General features: G+C 41.9%; 1 pseudogene across 1 annotated transcript; it reads right to left on the reverse strand.

Moving 5' to 3' along the window:
* Positions 1 to 3,883: 3,883 nt before the first annotated feature.
* Positions 3,884 to 10,721, reverse strand: LOC310690555 (vomeronasal type-2 receptor 26-like; annotated as a pseudogene). The gene is made up of 4 exons (XR_014530123.1): positions 10,370 to 10,721; positions 8,167 to 9,019; positions 5,400 to 5,526; positions 3,884 to 4,782 (listed from the first exon to the last, which is right to left on the reverse strand). The product of XR_014530123.1 is annotated as a vomeronasal type-2 receptor 26-like (transcript).
* Positions 10,722 to 13,562: the final 2,841 nt, after the last annotated feature.

Genomic DNA, 13,562 nt, shown 5'->3' on the forward strand with positions numbered 1-13,562 from the left:
TGTAATTGATAATAACAGGGGAGAGAATAATGATCCCTTTGCCTCAGCTGGTCCATTGGAAGTAGCAGAGACAATGATCCACACAGAATAATCCCTCAGCAGCCTCCTTCAAGTGTTTTCAAGGCATTGTAATGAGGGGGGAGCAGGAACAAGCCTGTTGCCCCTTCCCCTCCATTGCATCCCTGCTGCCAGTTTCATCACCTACTGTGTTCTCAGAAGAGAGCATCTTCCGCTTGCTCTCCTTACAGTACTTTCTTACACAATCCAGAACCCTAAAGGTTGTCAATCACTCAAGAGAATCTAAACAGGTAGAGAAAGCTCCTTGCAGGGAATCAACAAGGACCTCTGACCTGCAGCAGTTAGGCCAACCAAGCCTCTCCATTGGGCTCATGGTCCAAACCACATTCACATGTCCATCAGCTGATGTTATGTGAGGCCAGGCATGGGGCAGGTAAACCCATGGGGCCAAGATGAATTCTAGCCACTGGTAGAGTTTGACTGGAAAGGAACAATTGTGAGCAGACGCTGAGTGACTTCAAGGCATGGCTGTGATGATGGACATACGGTCTGTTGGGCCCTGTCTGCAGGCCTTTTTAGGGCCCCTATATATATTCACCTAAATAAACAAAAAAATATAGAATTGAAAGGAGCCCCCAAAGGTCATCAAGCTCGACTCCCTGGAATGCAGGGGTCGCAACTAAAGCATCCGTGACAAGCTGGGTGAGTGACATGAGGAGGATGCAGCAGGAAGGGCACATGCCCATTCCATCCTCCTGACGCCCTGCCAGCCCCACGCTGCTTTGAGGGGCTGGGATGTGGGATCGGACTTGCAAAGCAGAACAGGGCTGGCCTGGGTGGTGTGAGGAGCAAAACATGACCCGGAAAAAACTGTGCCCAGGGCAATGACTACCCTTGTGATTTCAGCTAAACCCTCTTTTCTCACATGCTGCTTTGTGAAGAGGAAAGTGCATTCAAGAGCAGAGTTTGAGACACAAAGGGGATTGTGAGCTCGGCCACGACTCTCTGATTCTAAGGATGCAGCACTAGACTTCAGACCACAGGCCTGTAAGGGAGGCAAAATTTAAAACAAAACTTGAGGTAGGGGATTTATCTTTTTTTTAAAAAAAAATGTTTATTAAGAGTTTAGAAATTACAGAAAAAAGAAAAAAAGTTAAACAAAACAATACAATACATATAAAACAGAAAACACTACTTATCTTAACAAAACAAAAACAGAAACAATTAAAAACGCATCCAATATTTCCATATCTTATCTTTCATTTACTTGTTTCGACGACCTCCTCACACCTCCCTTTTTTGTATTCTAGTTCAATTAGCTATTTCAGCAAATCCTTTCCATCTTTCTCAGTTTTTGTCCCCTAATTTATCTTAACACAATCTGACCTTATTTTTTCCCCTTTAGCCCATTAACAGTCTATTTTTACTTAATTCTTTATAACATTTCTGCTAAAGCCATCTAACTTCATTCCAGCATCCTTCTAACATTCATTAATTTTACAGTGTAAATAATCTTTAATTTTTTTCCAATCTTCTTCCACCGACTCTTCTTCCTGGTGTCAGATTCTGCCAGTCATTTCCGCCAGTTCCATGTAGTCCATCAGCTTCATCTGCCATTCTTCCCTGGTGGGTAAATCTTGTGTCTTCCAATACTTTGCAATAAGTATTCTTGCTGCTGTTGTAGCATACATAAAGTTCTATCCTTCTTTGTCACCAATTGGCCGACCATGCCCAGGAGAAAGGCCTCTGGTTTCTTCAGGAAGGTATATTTAAATACCTTTTTCATTTCATTATAGATCATCTCCCAGAATGTCTTAATCCTTGGGCACGTCCACCAAAGGTGAAAGAATGTATCTTCAGTCTCATTACATTTCCAACATTTATTTTCGGACAAATGGTAAATTTTTGCAAGCTTGACTGGTGTCACGTACCACCCATAAATCATTTTCATTAAATTCTCTCTTAAGGCATTACATGCCATAAACTTCATACCTGTGGTCCATAACTGTTCCCAGTCAGCCATCATGATATTGTGTCCAACATCTTGTGCCCATTTAATCATAGCTGGTTTCACCGATTCATCCTGAGTGTTCCATTTCAACAGCAAGTTATACATTTTTGATAAATTCTTAATTTTGGGGTCTAACAATTCTGTTTCCAATTTTGATTTTTCCACCTGGAAGCCAAGTTTTTTATCCAAATTATATGCCTCCATTATTTGGTAATAATGGAGCCAGTCTCGTACTTTGTTTTTTAATTTTTCAAAGCTCTGCAATTTTAATCTGTCTCCCTCTTGTTCCAAAATTTCCCAATATTTCAGCCATTTGGCCTCCATATTGAGTTTTTTCTGAGCCTTCGCTTCCATTGGTGACAACCATCTTGGGGTTTTATTTTCTAACAAGTCCTTATATCTTATCCAGACATTAAACAATGCTTTTCTAACAATATGGTTTTTAAACACTTTATGTGCTTTAACCTTGTCATACCACAAATATGCATGCCAACCAAATACATTGTTGAAACCTTCTAAGTCCAGCACATCAGTGTTTTCAAGAAGCAGCCACTCTCTCAGCCAGCAAAAAGCAGCTGATTCATAATAAAGTTTAAGGTCTGGAAGGGCAAATCCACCTCTTTCTTTAGCATCAGTTAGTATCTTAAATTTTATTCAAGGCTTCTTGCCCTGCCAGACGAATCTAGAGATATCTCTCTGCCATTTCTTGAAACAATCCATTTTGTCCAAGATTTGCAATGTTTGGAACAAAAACAGCATCCTTGGCAATACGTTCATTTTTATCACAGCAATTCGGCCTAACAGTGATAACTTCAAATTTGACCATATTTCTAAGTCCTTCTTCACTTCAATCCAGCATTTTTCATAATTATCCTTAAATAAATTCACGTTCTTAGCAGTCACGTTAACCCCTAAATATTTCACTTTCTTAACCAATGTTAATCCTGTCTCCTTCTGAAACTTATCTCTCTCTATCCCAGTTAGGTAGGGAATTTATCTCCTGGCTCTTCTTCAACTACTTCTTCATACACAGAGAGAGCTGCATGTACACTTCTGAGCTCAGAATAGGTATATGTGGCATCTCTCACTCTCTCTGGGAAGAGGGGTATTTTCCTCCTTTTCATTTTCTCCTCATAGCATGGAGATATTATCTCCTGATGCCACAGAGATGCCAAAGGTTTCTGTCCTGGGCCTGTTGTTGTCAAACCAGACCAATCTCATTCTTTTTCTTTTTTATGGCATTACAAGTGTGGTGGATCAGGAGAATGCTGTGGTCATAGTATATTTTGAGTTCAGGCAGGCTTTTGGCAAAGTCCACCATTATATTTTCATGAGGTAAAATGTGTGCTGAACATGTGCAGAGGAGGGCAGCCAGGAAGATGATGGGTGGGAAACCAAGCCTTATGAGCAACGGTTGAGGGAGCTGGGTATGTTTAGCCTGGAAAAAGGAGACTGAGAGGAGATATGATACCCATCTTCAGATACCTCAAGGGCTGTCACATGGAAGATGCAGCAAGCTTTTCTCCTGCTACAGAGAGTAGGACCCAAACCAATGGATTCAAGTTACAAGAAAGGATGTAGGTGGAGTTTCTGAGCATCTCCACACTTTCTTCTGTGAAATTGGTGGTTTTTTGTGTCCACAAGAGTTCCTCAGTTTTCCAATTGTGCAATTGTGCCCTTGGGCTCCCAAAGCTGGGGACCACATCTCGGGGGGGGGGGGGAGAACCATCTGATTTTTTTTATGCACATAGCAAGTTCAATAAACAAATAAAATGAAATTATATCAAGGAGTCGGCAGCAAAATCATTACCCATATTCTGGGGTAACAGAAAAGAGTGACAACAAGCTATTTTGCTATTTCTTCTTTATTAACTGCTGTTTGTCATTCAGATCAGGCCTCAATATGATAATGTAGCATTTGGGGAAAAAGATGGAACCCAGTAAACCAGCACTGGAGACCAAGATGGAGAAGATCTCCACAGCCACCATGTGTTTTCCCTTGGAGCTCAGGTAAACAGGAACAAAGGAGATCCAAACACTACAAAATAACAACATGCTGAAGGTGATGAATTTGGCCTCATTAAAGCTGTCAGGCAGTTTCCTGGCTAAAAACGCTACGACAAAACTGACAATGGCCAGGAGGCCCATGTAGCCCAGGACACAGTAAAACATGGCAGCTGACCCTTCATTACATTCCAGAATAATTTCTCCCGTCACAGAGTGCTTGTCAAAATGGGGGAATGGGGGAGAGGTTCCCAGCCACACAGTGCAAATATCAACCTGGATAATAGTACAAGTCAACACAATGGCGCTTGCCAGTCTTTTCCCCACCCATTTCCTCATTCTGGATCCTGGTTTGGTGGCCATGAATGCCAGAACAACGGTGATGGTTTTGGCCAACACACAAGAAACAGTCACTGTGAAAACCACACCAAAAGCCATTTGTCGGACAAGGCAGGTCACTCTGTCTGGTCGGCTGAGGAAGATGAGGGGACAGAGAAAACAGAGAAGGAGAGACAGGAGGAGAACGTAGGTGAGGTCACGATTATTGGCCCTGACAATCGGTGTGTCCTGATGCTTCATAAAGATGGCGAGGGACAATATGGTGAGCAAAGAGGAGAATACGGAGCCAAAAGCTAAGCTCAGCCCAAGCGGTTCTTCCAAAGTCAAGAAGCTGATGGACTTTGGAATGCATTGTGTCCGGTTCCTGTTTGGATAGTGATCTTCTGAGCATCCGACACAGTCATTCATGTCTGAAAAGAAGAAAGGATTCCCTTTAAGGGTGCAACTTGAGAGTAGGTAGGCATCCTCCTGGCAGTATGGGACTTACCAGTTGGATGTGCAAGAGACAATCCTTTTCAGACACAGGAATGACTATCATGGGGAGAATGGGCTGTGGACCCCCCTCCCCCAGACAATGATCTCTCAGTCGCATGCCTGGACATTAAGGTGGTGGGTCTGGACAGCAGGAGGCCTGTCCTCTGCAGGCGCACCGGTGCAACTCATCTCCATCACCACCCAGGTAATCCAGTGATAGAAAACCTCTGGCCCATGGGGCCATTTTAGCAAGTTGCATCTACCAGCCCTGTATCTGATGTCATCTCTGATGTTAGGTGTAGGGCAGGTAACAGTGTGCTTTGCAAACCCCAACCATCATCTGATCATTTGGGCTTGCAAAGCACCTCTTTGAAAATGCTGGGCCCCGATGCTGGTCCAGCAGCTGGTTGCAATGAAGAGCTCCAAGTCTGTGAACTTCAATCACCATGGAAATCAGAACTACATCAATAGCAGCAACTGTGACACCTTTCACTCTGCCACCGACCCTTCACAGGAAATCTGAGTTACCCGAAAGCTACCTAATGTCTCCTACCTTTCTGGTATGAAATCTTGCCTTCTGAACATGGAGCACAGTCATAGCAGCAGAATTTCTCCCCTTCCTTCTTTTTTCTCCTAGTACCAGAAGGACAATTTTTGTTGCATTGAGAGAGGGGTGGCACCTGTGAATTTTAATTAACCGTAAGGAAACGTTTGGCACAGGGGGAATAATGGACCTTTAGAGAACCTGAACTCCATTTTCTGGGCTGCAAGGGATCAAGTGGATGGGAGAAATGGCCCGCTGAATATTAAGAGAATTTTGAAAGCAATGAGCTGTCAACAGCCATTAATGGCATCTAATGAGGCAGAAGATGGTTTTGTGACTCTGAAAATGAAGTTATGGCCATTTCAATGTGTGTGGTTTTTTAAAAAAATCAAAGGGAGGTAGGAAGTCCACCTGAACAGTAATACAGTTATTTGGAAAAATACATTTCTTATAAAATTCAAAAGGTTTTAAAGTAGAGTTGAAAGGATGTTTTGACATCCTAAGTGATTTAAATAAGCAGCTGCTGTATGCACTTTCAGGTTCCTTCAGTTTTTCCAGCTGAAAAAGCACAAATGTTGGGGACTGAGAACCCCAGACTAAATACACTGGGCCAAGAGACAATTGTAACACAAGTTAAGGTAAAGGGACCCCTGACCGTTAGGTCCAGTCACGGAAGACTCTGGGGTAGCGGCGCTCATCTCGCTTTATTGGCCGAGGGAGCCGGTGTACAGCTTCTGGGTCATGTGGCCAGCATGACTAAGCCGCTTCTGGAAAACCAGAGCAGCGCATGGAAACGCTGTTTACCTTTCTGCAGGAGTGGTACCTACTTCTCTACTTGCACTTTGAAATGCTTGTGAACTGCTAGGTTAGCAGGAGCAGGGACCGAGCAACAGGAGCTCACCCTGTCACTGGGATTCGAACTGCCAACCTTCTGATCAGCCAGCCCTAGGCTCTGTGGTTTAGACCACAGGACCACGTATATTCCACAACTTAAGCAGCCTCAAAAACAAGGATAGTGCTGGACTCTGCCAGACTTGTGCTAGTATATCTTGAGAATTACTAGCCTCCAAACCAGGCATTCTCTGCAGAAGTCTGCCTCGTCTGTCTCCAGGCTCAGCTCCCTTTTCTTTCTCCCCAAAGAAGTTGGTTGGAGGTTAGGCTTAGGTCACACTCTGCTGGCCTAGAAATCTTTAAAGAATGTGCAAGGCAGGGAAGTGGAAGACCAGGGTTCAAATCCCCACTTGGCCATGAAACTCATTGGGTGACCTTGGACCAATCACTGCTGCTCTCAGTCTGCACTACCTTACAGGGTTCTTGTAAGGATAAAACAGGAAGTAAGCACACAGCCTTGAGCTCCTTGGAGGAAAGGTGGAATAAAAATGCAATAAAAACAAACAAGCATATAATAATGAACTTTGTCCTGGCCTCCTTCAAGGCATCAGAGCCCCACAACATTCATAGAGGTTTTCATAAACAGCAAGAGAGAAAAAATACAGGATCCATGTCTCAGGTAGGCTTCCAAGATGCAAACATCACATTTAGAACACACTGGAGTTGCAATTTCCTGAAATCATGCCCCACCTGGTGAAAACTCCTGTGCCACACCATTTTGTCTTCATTGATGGAAAACTCTTTTCCTGGGGGAGCATCCAAATTCATCCACCCAACCTTCATTCTGATGAAGGAGTTATTTGGGAAAGTGACCAAGTTGGTAATATCGAACCCAGCTTCTAATTCCCTGTTCTCACTAAAAGACACTTCTTCTCCCGCACTGTTGTTAAATGAGACACTCCTAAGAAATGGGTGGAGCTGCATCGAGATGGCAGGAAAAGGATGATTGTTTAAAATTCAAATTTATCTATGTTCAGCATCGCCTTTTAAAGTACCATTGCCTCTTCCAAGGCAGTAGACAAGATTTCTCATAATCACAAAATAATAACTATAGCAATAATAACAGTAAATTTTGATCTCTCTTTCCTCTGTAGATTCCTCCGTATAGGACTACGCCACACTGTATATGTATTTCAAAGCTTAAAATCATCATGCAAACATCCATGAAGTTCAATGCAGAAAGGGTATAAATGAAAGAACAGGAAAATGGGGAGAGGGTTAGATTGAGGGAGAAACAGGCAAAAAAGATGTTCCTGTTAAGACTCTAGTTGAGATAGAAATTGCCATTGACAATATCACACCTAGCTGTTTTGAAGAGCTGAAGCTCAGGTGAGTGGGTTGTATCCGATTTTCTCAGAAATGATAAATATTACTATAAAAATATGGTTTGTTGTCCAAAATGAATGTCACTGTGTATTCCTGATTATACCATTTTAAATATATTGCCAAAAGAATTGGCAAGATTAAACTGGCAGCATTCATAGTAATTGCAACTCAATAGAACACAGCCCAAAAATCTAATGCTGGACACTTTGTACCACTCACTCTGGAATATAGCTATAACAAAGATAATCACAAATAATTTGAGATTTTGACAAGGACTAGACACGTTTTATATGATTTGGCATATACAGCAGAACCAACGTTTTCAAAACAACCCCCCACAAACCTGGCAAATCTGGAACTATGCTTGGTGATCTGATAAAATTGGACTTAATGTGGACTTTAAAGTCTTTATTTAACTCACGTGCAACTACACATCCTACCTGCCTATTTTACAGTTTGGTTATACTTCTTTCAATTTTTGTCTGTTGTTAAAATTGTTGACTTTGCTTTATCAACAATATAAAATGAAATAATAATTTTTAAAAAAGAAAGCCATTACCTGCCAAGGCTGCAATTTCTGAAGCTGCAGTCTCCTTCTTCTCACAATTCCTCTGTCCTTCGACCAGTATTGGAACATGGCATGTAGAACATGTGCCACAACATAGACGGCATTGTAGATGCTGTAGCTGTGGCCAGTCATGCTCATCTCAAAGCCAGACGAGGGGAGGCTGTCCAGTTTCTCCTGTCCAGTGCAGGGTTCACTGAAATCAGTACTGGATTTTGAAAAGAAACAATGGAACGTATCTTGCCAGAACTGCTGAAGAAAACCATCTTCACCTGCCATGAAAGGATTGAGGGAGCGAAGAAGGGTCTTGAATCCTTGCACCTCTTTTGAGTGCACTGTGAAGCAGATGGAGCCATGAAATGGTTGCATATCCTGGCTCATTCGAAAGGCCACTGCTGAGAAATCCAGCTGAGCAGTCATAATCCATACCTTCTCCATAGATGTCACGTTTTCCACTTCCCCTGCCACTAGCCATGTTTGCAAAAAAAAACAAGGACTTGTCTTCTCCATAGACAACAACAGCATTGGCTTTGCTTTCCGCAATCATGTAATAGGTTTGGAGCCACTGGGAAATCATGTCGTAATACTCTTCAAAATATGAGCCTTTTGGAGTTCTCTCTGCAAAGGCCAAGCAAATGCCTCTCTGGAAAAGCAGAGTTTGCAGGATTTCCATAAATTTCTCTCCACTCTCACTATCCGCAGCGAGCAACCCAACCCACGTCCATCCAAAGTGCAGAAGTAACTCAACAATTCCCATGTACTGATGGGCTTCATTGGGCACCATCCGGTAGAAGGGAGTGGATTGTCTTGGACCAGCATCCTCTGGGGCAAAGGAGCCATAAGTGAGCTGGAAGGAAACGGATACTTATTTCTCATTACAGTAATGCAGTAGAAACATTGATTATATGTGGATAGCAATGACGAAACAAGGAAATAAATAGGTTTTTTAATATAAAAGTAGTTGAATGATTGGTCCTGTTTGGAAAGCAATGACCAACTAATTGTGTTTGGGACCCACCTCTCCTACAAGACACTGTCCACTGTCCAAAGTAATTAAAGGAACGGATGAGCACTCTGTACCCCTGAACTTTGTTTCACTCCATATAGGATTGGCATACAAGCTATTTTGCACACATACACAATGCGTAGACAGTTTGCCGTGCATAAAACTCCAGTCATATCTTCTGATACACACTCAGATGTTGAGTGGAAGATTGATTTGTATTTAGTGTATTTCTATGCTGTTTTCCATTCAAATGACTCCCAAAGCAGCTTACAAACAATAAATAAAAATAACATAATAGAACATCACAAGTACAGCATAAATAATTAAGAAATCATCAGTAATCTCCCGCTTGGACTACTGCAATGCGCTCTAAGTGGGGCTACCTTTGAAGGTGACTCGGAAACTACAACTAATCCAGAATGTGGCAGCAAGACTGGTGACTGGGAGTGGCCACCGAGACCATATAACACTGGTCCTGAAATATCTTCACCGGCTCCCAGTATGTTTCCGAGCACAATTCAAGGTGTTGGTGCTGACCTTTAAAGCCCTAAATGGCCTCGGCCCTGTATACCTGAAGGAGCATCTCCACCCCCATCATTCAGCCTAGACACTGAGGTCCTCCTCCGAGGGTCTTCTGGTGTTTCCCTCACTGTGAGAAATGAAGTTCCTGGGAACAAGGCAGAAGGCCTTCTTGGTAGTGACGCCCTCCTTGTGGAATGCCCTCCCTTCAGATGTCAAGGAGATAAAGAACTATAAAACTTTAGAGGTAAATGTAACTTTTAGAAGACATCTGAAGGCAGCCCTGTATGCTGTAAGCTGCTCAGAGTGGCTGGGGAAACCCAGCCAGATGGGCAGGGTATAAATAACAAAAGTATTATTATTATTATTATTATTATTATTATTATTATTATTATTATTATTATTATTATCATCATCATCATCATCATCAAAACAATCACAATATTAACAAATAAGCAACTAAAAAATAACATCACAATTATGGCATAACTCATATTACATGATTAACAAATCAATAGGGCATTTATAATGCACTCTCTCCTCCTCCTCAAGTTCATCACTGAACACAATTTGAAATTGTCAGCTGGGCTTATATCCTTCTGAAATATGAAACTTTCTCAAGAGAACATATAAGTAAGGATGAGTTATGAAGCCACCATGTTTGTTTCTTACCTGGGGAATCTTGTAGCCTGTTAAGATGGCTGCCATGTGGAGGGAAGTTTCAAAGTCAAGTCCCCCAATGATTGCCATCAGATTTTTCTGTATGCCACACTGGTAGTTGGGTACAAATCTATAGGGTGTGGAGAGTATGTCCAGAGTGGCCCAGTAGGTCATCCTTTCACTGAAGTAGCTGTCATGGATGTGGAATCCTAATGTGACATTGGGCAATATCTGAGGGTTCTCATTGATCTCATTGACAGCAAACACCAAGGCCAGAACATGCTGGTAGTTCTTTGGAATGAGCCTGCAATTAAAGTTATACATCTACTTTTATATTGCTAGGTAAAGGTAAAGGGACCCCTGACCATTAGGTTCAGTCATGGCCACCTCTGGGGTTGCGGCACTCATCTCGCTTTATTGGCCAAGGGAGCCGGTGTACAGCTTCCAAGTCATGTGGCCAGCACGACTAAGCGGCTTCTGGCGAACCAGAGCAGCGCACGGAAACACCATTTACCTTCCCGCAGGAGCGGTACCTATTTATCTACTTGCACTTTGACGTGCTTTCAAACTGCTAGGTTGGCAGGAGCAGGGACTGAGCAACGGGACCTCACCCCGTCGCGGGGATTCGCACCGCCGACCTTCTGATCGGCAAGTCCTAGGCTCTGCCGTTTAACCCACAGCGCCACCAGCAGCCTGAATGTGATAGAGTTATTTTTGCAGCTACAGTGGTACCTTGGGTTACAAACACTTCAGGTTACAGACTCTGCTAACCCAGAAGTAGTACCTCGGGTTAAGAACTTTACCTCAGGATGAGAACAGAAATTGCACGGTGGCGGCGCAGCGGCAGCACGAGACCCCTATTAGCTAAAGTGTTACCTCAGGTTAAGAACGGTTTCAGGTTAAGAACGGACCTCCGGAACGAATTAAGTTCGTAACCAGAGGTACCACTGTATTGTTAAAGTTGCAAAAACAAAGAGGATGGGACTGAGTGAGGGAGAAATTTTTGGAAAAACACTGGGATTATCAGCTCCGCTCAAGGCATGACAGATTGCAGCAACAACCAGGGAAAGATTGACATACAAGGACAGGAAGTGACATCATGGGCAGAATAAATGTCACACACAGGAAGAACAACGATACAGTATGAGCTATTCACTTGTAGTCTTATAAATTACTTAACATGTCAACACAAATAGAAGTTATAAATATTGCAGCTGTTGTATTACTAATTACTAATATGATGGGAATGTCATTGAAATAATAAGATTTTGGAACGCAGAAACAAAGTATATCACCAAGCCATTAATTCTAGCACACGGGGGTCACCTAAGTTATATAATTTGGTATTTGGGATGGTATTATAATTTGGCATTGTTATAATGAGGCTATTATTGGATTGTTGTTATTGGAAAATTAATAAAAATTATTATCAGGAAAAAAGGAAGAGAAAGAAAGTTATACATCAGGGAGATACGCTGTGAAACATTCATTTCTGTTTTTAAGGAAATTTAAAATCGAAAGGCATAGAGTATAAAGACACAAAAGCATCTCACAAACAGATTAAAACGAAAACAATGAAAACAGCAATAACAAAGCACCAAGCCTTTCCGAGAATGCATCACCTGTGCGGCGGCTTTTATTCACTCATTCTTTGTTAGAATTTTAGCCCCTCTTTCAGAGCACAGTCTTCCGGGGCACTTCACAAAATCAGAGCAGCATAAAGCAATTAAATCCATTATATCAGCTCTACCCCTTAGGCTGCAGACCTATGCTCATTTATTGTTAAACTCGATAGGACTTACTACAGAGTAGGCATGTATACAATTGCACCGGGAGTCTTAGATTTCCAGGTTAGGTAGGCTGTGTCCAGTGACACTGCCTCTCTTTTAAGAACTGCTTTAAAAAGTAGTGCCTTCCATGGTTCCAGTTACAGATAGGTAGCCGTGTTGGTCTGCCATAGTCAAAGTAAAAAAATTCCTTCCAGTAGCATCTTAAAGACCAACTAAGTTAGTTCTTGGTATGAGCTTTCATGTGCATGCACACTTCTTCAGATACACGAAAGCTCATACCAAGAACTAACTTAGTTGGTCTTTAAGGTGCTACTGGAAGGAATTTTTTTACTTTAAAAAGTAGGGTTGAGATGGGAGAGGACAGCACATCACTGTGAACACAACCTCACATTTTTGGGTGCTTCCAGACTTGCTATTATAGCATATATTCAGATATATTGAGCCGCTATCACACTGCAAGGAAAAAAAATCTTTGAAATGGTGAAAAATGCCTAGTCGGCATAATCTAACTTTCCTGCAAAATTTCTGCAAACCAATCTGGATGAATACTCAATGAGCAGTACAGCTGGAAGCAATCTCACTTGGCAGACTGATCTCTCTTTTCAAGCTGGATCCTAGAAAATCTGCTTCATTCCTACAGAACTGACTTCATCGGACATTGGAGATTCATCAGCAGTCTTTGATCCTTTTAGATGTTAAAACTTTCATTTAAGCTAAAAAAATTGTTAGCCCAAAAATGGAAAACGAGCGAGGTCCCAACTGAAAAAGAATGGCAACTTAAACCGATGGAAAATCAGCTTGCGGATCTAACATACAGAATTAGAGAGAAAGAAGAACATACATTTAAAGAAGAAAATGTTTATTGAATATATGGGGGGGGATTGTGTACACCTGAAAAAGTTGGCAGCACTGAGATAAATTCAACAGTGTAAATAAGTTTTGATGGATGTAATAATGGAATACTGAATGGCTTGGCTTATTTAAAATATGCAGGGATTTATGTTATGCAAAATGAACCATAGAAGGAGAAGAAGGGAAGTCATTGATGTTTTAAGGTTGGTTAAATGAATATTTTAAATTGTAAAACAGAAAATTTAATATAGATATACACTCACTCACTCACTCTCTCTCATTTAAAAAATGATGAAAGGGGAATGGCACTTGGAGGAGAAAACTCTTAAGACTGATCTGAATCTTTTTGGAAGGAAATATTTTGCACCCCTCCCTATCACTGAAATCAACGGGACTTACTTTTGAGCAGATATTGTTAGGCATTAATATCACCTGGCAATTTGGGGGGGGGATTGAAAAAAAATCTACCGACTCCTCCTTGACTGGGAAGTCAATGTTGTAGCCAAAGTCTTGGGCCCATTTGATCATTACAGATTTAACCTCCTCCTCCTTGACTGGGAAGT

Source organism: Podarcis liolepis (assembly GCF_965112155.1).
Source record: "Podarcis liolepis genome assembly, chromosome: 13".
NCBI classification, from domain to species: Eukaryota; Metazoa; Chordata; class Lepidosauria; order Squamata; family Lacertidae; genus Podarcis; species Podarcis liolepis.